Below are 8,560 nucleotides of genomic sequence, written 5' to 3'. Positions count from 1 at the left end.
GTAACGTCGTTGTGTGGTAGACGGGATACTCTGTCTGTCCTATCCTAATTTACGTTTGCAGCTGCTGTTGCTAATCCAACGGCTAGGACGTATCACTTCGGTAGTGAATAAGAGTTCAAAGTTCATACCATTCGCAACCAAAGCTCACGCTGATGTTGGCTTCGTTCTGTAGTTATTATCTGAACCATTCTGACATCGGACCGTCGTCCTCACATCCTCGGAACCGGAGGTAAAATTTTCGTCAATGGCTTATATAGTGGAGGGAGAAAAGAGGTGTGTTTCATAATTTACAACCTATGTCTCTTCACGTGGGCGGGCCACTGAGTCGGGCCTAATTCACTCATGAAAACCCAATTCTCACATTTTAGAAGCTAAAATCACATTTCATCCCATCACGAATAATTTCATATTCAAACATTTAAATTCAACAACAATTCCATGTGAATCCGATAACTCTGATGTGTAGACTCATTCTATCATTGATGAGAATGTGCCAGATGACAACCGAACTGACATAATATACATTAAGTACCACCGCATATGTTCAATTGGTCGGATTACCAGAATAAAGTTCATTTCCCCCTAACTTCTGATGTTCCCAGAATCTCTATGTTAACCAAGGGGTTTTCTAATGTCACATCAGTAGAGTAGAGAGAGGAAAAAGGGGGGAAGAGGTATTTATGACTGTCATAAACCTACCCCCAGGCCAACGTCATGACACTGGCCACATCTGCAGTCCTCATGAATCCTTGCAGCATGCCTAACAGGCTGAGTACACCACTCGTGTTGCGTGCGCGAGCGTTGCAAAATACATTTTGAAATCTATGTTATTCAATTATTGCACGCACACTGCTTGCACGTGCCAATGAGCGTCTGCGTGGCCAAGGGCTAAAATAGAAGTCAGTTCTATTTCTGACGCAGATCGCGCTGCAAGTCCTGCCTCTCCCATCTCCTCATTGGTTTATTGAAGCAAGTACCCACGTGCCATCTCTTCATTGGTTATACCCACATGGGTGACTGAAAGACGAATGAGGTCAGTGGCGGTAATGTACCTAATTTATGAAAGTTGAAATCGCAATATAAAGTCAAGAGAAGAAAAAGCCTAGAAGGAAGAGATGACTAGAAACGATTCGGTTGACCGTTTTATGTGTGGATTAATTGGCAGAGTAGAGGACCTTGTGCATTTCAGGTAAAATAACAACTCAATGTTTATATCCCAGGACAAATTAGCTAGCAACAGCAAGCTAACTAGCTAAAGTGCCATACATGTTTAATGCTTTTCGACCTGTCCCCAAATTAATATAACTGGTTCAGAGTTTGTTTTGTAATTTTAACCTGCATGTTGTGATCGCGTTTGGTGTGGGGGGACAAAATAAATTTATGCACGATGGCGCACGCGCGCAGCTGGTTTGGGTTCCGTGTAAGGCACGTTAATGCAGATGAGCAGGGACTCTGAAAAACACCAAAAGAAAGATGCCCAGAGTCAGTAGAAAGGCCTCTTTAGTGTCCTAAGTTTTCATAACTGTAACCTTAATTGCCTACCGTCTGTAAGCTGTTAGTGTCTTAATGACCCTTCCACAGGTGCATGTTCATTAATTGTTTATGGTACGTTGATGGGAAACAGTGTTTAAACCCTTTACAATGAAGATCTGTGAAGTTATTTGGATTTTTACGAATTATCTTTGAAAGACAAGGTCCTGAAGTTTGTATGAGTTTGTATGAAAAGTTATTATATCAATATTTGAGCATAAAGGCGTTTACACCGCCATTTCTCTCATAACTAATTTTACCGAGACAAATGGATCCTACCATGTCCAACGACATTGTATTGTATTGTATTTTTTTTTAGATTAAAATTATTTGTCGTATAAAAAAAAAAAAAAATTCAAACGAAGAAATTCTGTCGGCATTTATAAAATTGTACCGGCACTTCCTCTTTCCATCACAGCTGTCGTGATTTTGTTTTAATAAAGTATAACTTTACTAGCATAAAAACTCTGGACGGAAACGTGGTTAGAGTTACAATTTGGGATATGCCGCAAGACAAACTGCAATGCAGTAAAACATGGTTTATCGCAATAAACCAGCATTGAACTAGATTATTTATAATGAGAAATTAGCCTACTCTAATTTGAGATGAAATAGGAATATTTGTCCTTAGTTGGTAACTTTAGCTAACTAAAATATACATTTTTATTAAGGGTAGCTTTAGTGTAAGCGTAAATTATTTTTGTGTGAAATAATTTGTAGCTTGGTAAACTATATTTTTAGAGTAGCTTCCCCAACACTGATAAAAACTGTAAATGTATTGGTTATGTTTCCCAAAAGGCAAAATGCTTCATAAATGAAACTGAGAATTGCCCTGTCTCGATGATGGCATTCTACAAAAATATGTAAGGCATAATCAATGAGGGGCTATGCATTATATATGGAAAATAATGAACAAAATGGAAGGTGTGTTCCACAATGCACTAGCGGATATACCGTGCTGATATACTGTGCATTATACGGAAATAATGCATGCTGTAAAATGCCCTTTAAGCCAATCAGAAACTAGTATTTAACAATGCCATGGTATAAATTGTGGTTATCACACAAGACTCCATCAAACCGGGTTATTGTTGTATTGTAGGTAATGCAAAGGGACACCCGTTTGAATGCATGTTAAAAGCTAGCAACCCACGTGTTGAAATGCTATGGTGAGTGAAATAATTGGTGTATTTCTTTTCAGAGTTTCACTTTTCTGGATGCAAAGTGCAGTAAGCCAAAATGAAGAACCTCAAGGCAAAATTGACGAAGAATGAGGTAAAAGTTGGAGAATCTCTCTTACAAAACCATCCAACCATGCACTGATATCTACAATACACTGAGTCAGATTACATTTAGAGTTTGGAGGTGTATTCATGTGCAGTAAAACTTCTTATCCAAACTTTCTTTGAACCTGGTATTGACTGCTATGGGTGGTGCTCTTCTCAGGTGGCTAATTGTGTGTAGGTCCCCGTGCTGACAGACAGTGTGTGTGTGTGTGTGTGTGTGGGGGGGGGGGGGGGGGGGGGTATCACTGAGCAGCAGGGGAGCAGGCCAATCTGCTGTAACCAGAGCTCTCAGGTAGCCTTTAATTATTCAGCCCATACACACTCACACACAAACACACTCACACACAAGAATCCTTAATTTCCTGCTGTCGTCACCATCTCATTATGCAGGTGGTTTTAAACACACACACACATGTGAGAGTGAAAATAAAGTAATCAATCCCAAGACAAGAATTCTGTACAAATGTTGTGTATATACTAATGTCTTAAATGTCTACGCAACTGAAGCTGGTTGCGATAGCTGTGTGTGGCTATGCTATAGATTATAGTACAGTTAGCTCTACTGTAAGCTCTGAGTAGAAATGTAACTCCTGTGTGCCTTGACCTGTTTTAGTGAGAGATCCCCATAGCCAGAGTGATATGACTGCTTTGCTGGGGTGTAGCTGAGAGAGAACAGAGTAAGTTATTAATTAATCAATGACTTACCCTCTCACTGGGAAGGATGCTCAGATTTTCATTTAGAGACAGTGAGAGAGAAGGGGATGGGGGAGGGAGAGAAGGGGGATCACACACCATATTGAAGAACCCCTTTAGGTTCTAGGTAGAATTCTTTTGAGTTCCATGTAGAACCCTTTCCACAGAGGGTCTGTGGAAAGGGTTCTACATGGAACCCAAATTAGTTCTACCTGGATCCGAGCTATGGGAACAGCAAAATAACCTCTTTTGATTTTAGATAGCAACTTTTTTTCTAAGAGTGTAGCTTATCATCCATCTTAATTTTTCTCACAATGTTGGTCACACACACACGACACACATAATCACACTATAGGGAATAGGACCAGCCTACTTTACTGGTTATTAATGTTGGTATACCTTGTCCTATTTTCTACTAACTTAACCATTTGATACAACGATGTACACTGTACAAAACATTAAGACCCCCTCACCCTTAGAACAGCCTCAATTTGTTGGGGCATAGACTCTTCAAGGTGTTGAAAGCATTCCACAGGGATAATGGCCCATCTTGACTACAATGCTTCCCACAGTTGTGTCAAGTTGACTGGATGTCCTTTGGGTCATGGACCATTCTTGCTACACAAAAACCCAGCAGCGTTGTAGTTGTTGACACAAACCGGTGCGCCTGGCACCTACTACTTCAAAGACACTTAAACCTTTTGTCTTGCCCATTCACCCCCTAAATGGCACATATTCACAATCCATGTCTCAATTGTCACAAGGCTTAAAAATCAGTCTTTAGCCTGTCTCCTCCCCTTCATCTACATTGATTGTGTTGCTGCCATGCTGTGTTATTGTCTTAGGTCTCTATGTAGTGTTGTGGTGTCTCTCTTGTCGTGATGTTTGTTTTGTCCTACATTTTTACAGTTGAAGTCGGAAGTTTACATACACTTAGATTGGAGTCATTAAAACTTGTTTTTCAACCACTCCACAAATGTCTTGTTGACAAACTATAGTTTTGGCAAGTTGGTTAGGACATCTACTTTGTGCATGACACAAGTACTTTTTCCAACAATTGTTTACAGACAGATTATTTCACTTATAATTCACTGTATCACAATTCCAGTGGGTCAAAAGTTTACATACACTAAGTTGACTGTGCCTTTAAACAGCTTGGAAATTTCCAGAAAATGATGTCATGGCCTTAAAAGCTTCTGATTAGAGGTCGACCGATTAATCYGAATGGCCGATTAATTAGGGCCGATTTCAAGTTTTCATAACAATCAGAAATCAGTATTTTTGGACACCGATTTGGTGGATATTTTTTTTTTTACACCTTTATTTAATCTTTATTTAACTAGGCAAGTCAGTTAAGAACACATTCTTATTTTCAATGACGGCCTAGGAACTGTGGTTTAACTGCCTCGTTCAGGGGCAGAACGACAGATTTTTACCCTGTCAGCTCGGGAGATTCAATCTTGCAACCTTACAGTTAACTAGTCTAACGCTCTAACCACCTGCCTCTCATTGCACTCCACGAGGAGACTGCCTGTTACGCGAATGCAGTAAGCCAAGGTAAATTGCTAGCTAGCATTAAACTTATTTTATAAAAAACAATCAATCAATCAATCATAATCACTAGTTAACTACACATGGTTGATGACATTACTAGTTTATCTAGCGTGTCCTGCGTTGCATATAATCTATGCGGTGCGTATCATTGCTCCAATGTGTACCTAACCATAAACATCAATGCCTTTCTTAAAATCAATACACAGAAGTACATCTTTTTAAACCTGCATATTTAGCTAAAAGAAATCCAGGTTAGCAGGCAATATTAACCAGGTGAAATTGTGTCACTTCTCTTGCGTTCATTGCATGCAGAGTCAGTGTATATGCAACAGTTTGGGCCGCCTAATTTGCCAGAGTTTTACGTAATTATGACATAACATTGAAGGTTGTGCAACGTAACAGGAATATTTAGACTTATGAATGCCTCCCGTTAGATAAAATACGGAACGGTTCCGTATTTCACTGAAAGAATAAACGTCTTGTTTTCGAGATGATAGTTTCCTGATTCGGCCATATTAATGACCTAAGGCTCGTATTTCTGTGTGTTATCATGTTATAACTAAGTCTATGATTTAATAGAGAAGTCTGACTGAGCGATGGTAGGCACCAGCAGGCTCGTAAGCATTCATTCAAACAGCACTTTCGTGCGTTTGCCAGCAGCTGTTTATGACTTCAAGCCTATCAACTCCCGAGATTAGACTGGTGTAACCGATGTGAAATGGCTAGCTAGTTAGCGGGGTGCGCGCTAATAGCGTTTCAAACGTCACTCGCTCTGAGACTTGGAGTGGTTGTTCCCCTTGCTCTGCAAGGGCCGCGGCTTTTGTGGAGCGATGGGTAACGCTGCTTCGAGGGTGGCTGTAGTCATTGTGTTCCTGGTTCGAGCCCAGGTAGGAGCGAGGAGAGGGACAGAAGCTATACTGTTACACTGGCAATACTAAAGTGCCTATAAGAACATCCAATAGTCAAAGGTTAATGAAATACAAATGGTATAGAGAGAAATAGTCCTATAATTCCTATAATAACTACATTCCTAAAACTTCTTACCTGGGAATATTGAAGACTCATGTTAAAAGGAACCACCAGCTTTCATATTGTAATGAAACACAGGGAGCAGGTCTCGAACCCTCGACCTTCTAGCCCGAAGTCTGGCGCGCTATCGACTGTGCCGCAAAAGCATGCTCGTGCGGCAGAGTCGATTTCCGCGCTTATAAAACCAGGGTCGTTACACTACTCCCTCCTTTCAAAGAGCGCATCCTCTCGCTAGCATCCGACTCTACGTCTTACAGGAACGCTCTCACCGGCCAAGCACACGCACTGTCGTGGATGCAAGGTCCGATCACTTCTGACACCAATGTAATGAAACACAGGGAGCAAGTCTCGAACCCTCGGCCTTCTAGCCCGAAGTCCGGCGCGCTATCGACTGTGCCGCAAAAGCATGCTCGTGCGGCACAGTCGATTTCCGCGCTTATAAACCCAGGGTCGTTACAATATGTTCTCATGTTCTGAGCAAGGAACTTAAACGTTAGCTTTCTTACATGGCACATATTGCACTTTTACTTTCTTCTCCAACACTTTTTTTTGGCATTATTTAAACCAAATTGAACATGTTTCATTATTTATTTGAGGCTAAATTGATTTTATTGATGTATTATATTAAGTTAAAATAAGTGTTCATTCAGTATTGTTGTAATTGTCATTATTACAAATACATTTAAAAAATCGTCCGATTAATCGGTATCGGCTTTTTCGGTCCTCCAATAATCGATATCGGCGTTGAAAAATCATAATCGGTCGACCTCTACTTCTGATAGGCTAATTGACATCATTTGAGTCAATTGGAGGTGTACCTGTGGATGTATTTCAAGGCCTACCTTCAAACTCAGTGCCTCTTTGCTTAACATCATGGTAAAATGAAAAGAAATCAGCCAAGACCTCAGAAAAACAATTGTAGACCTCCACAAGTCTGGTTCATCCTTGGGAGCAATTTCCAAATGCCTGAAGGTACCACGTTCATCTGTACAAACAGTAGTACGCAAGTATAAACTGTCTCCTAGAGATGAACGTACTTTGGTGCGAAAAGTTCAAATCAATCCCAGAACAACAGCAAAGGACCTTGTGAAGATGCTGGAGGAAACCGGTACAAAAGTATCTATATCCACAGTAAAACGAGTCCTATATCGACATAACCTGAAAGGCCGCTCAGCAAGGAAGAAGCTACTACTCCAAAACTGCCATAAAAAAGTCAGACTACGGTTTGCAACTGCACATGGGGACAAATATCGTACTTTTTGGAGAAATGTCCTCTGGTCTGATGAAACAAAAATAGAACTGTTTGACCATAATGACCATCGTTATGTTTGGAGGAAAAAGGGGGAGGCATGCAAACCGAAGAACACCATCCCAACCGTGAAGCACGGGGGTGGCAGCATCATGTTGTGGGGGTGCTTTGCTGCGGGAGGGACTGGTGCACTTCACAAAATAGATTGCATCATGAGGATGGAAAATCATGTGGATATATTGAAGCAACATCTCAAGACATCAGTCAGGAAGATAAAGCTTGGTCGCAAATGGGTCTTCCAAATGAACAATGACCCCAAGCATACTTCCAAAGTTGTGGCAAAATGGCTTGAGGACAAAGTCACGGTATTTGAGTGGCCATCACAAGGCCCTGACCTCAATCCTATAGAACATTTTGTGGGCAGAACTGAAAAAGCTTGTGCGGGCAAGGAGGTCTACAAACCTGACTCTGTTACACCAGCTTTGTCAGGAGGAATGGGCCAAAATTCACCCAACTTATTGTGGGAAGCTTGTGGAAGGCTTCCCAAAACGTTTGACCCAAGTTAAACAATTTAAATGCAATGCTTCCAAATACTAATTGAGTGTATGTAAACTTCTGACCCACTGGGAATGTGATGAAAGAAATAAAAGGTGAAATAAATAATCCTCTCTTCTATTATTCTGACATTCTTAGAATATAGTGGTGATTCTACCTGACCTAAGACAAGGAATTTTTGCTAGTATTAAATGTCAGGAGTTGTGAAAAACGGAGTTTAAATGTATTTGGCTGAGGTGTATGTAAACTTCCAACTTCAACTGTATATTTAATCCCAGCCCCTGTCCTCGCAGGGTGCATTTTTTCTCTTGGTAGGCCGTCGTTTTGTACACTCAGTGTATAATGCAAACAAAAGGATATAGCAAGAAACGTTATGGCCTTATCTCAGTTTAATAAAATAATAGATTATATTTTTACACTTATTGTGAAAATCAATTATAATTATGTAAATAGCTGCATCCAGGTCAGATGAAAGATGATTCAGAATGTTATTATTCTATCAGCGTGTCCTTCCTGCCCTACCCTGGCACTACCAGCCCTGTACCAGCTAGCTCTGTTCTCCTCTTTCTGCTGAGCCTTCGTCTTCTCCTGGCAGACATACAGTAGGTGTAGAGAGAGGGACTGCCTAGCCCAAATAGGACAGCACAGAGAGGGAGAGAGCTGA

This window comes from Salvelinus sp. IW2-2015, linkage group LG13 (assembly GCF_002910315.2).
Source record: "Salvelinus sp. IW2-2015 linkage group LG13, ASM291031v2, whole genome shotgun sequence".
NCBI classification, from domain to species: Eukaryota; Metazoa; Chordata; class Actinopteri; order Salmoniformes; family Salmonidae; genus Salvelinus; species Salvelinus sp. IW2-2015.
This window is presented reverse-complemented; position numbering follows the sequence as displayed.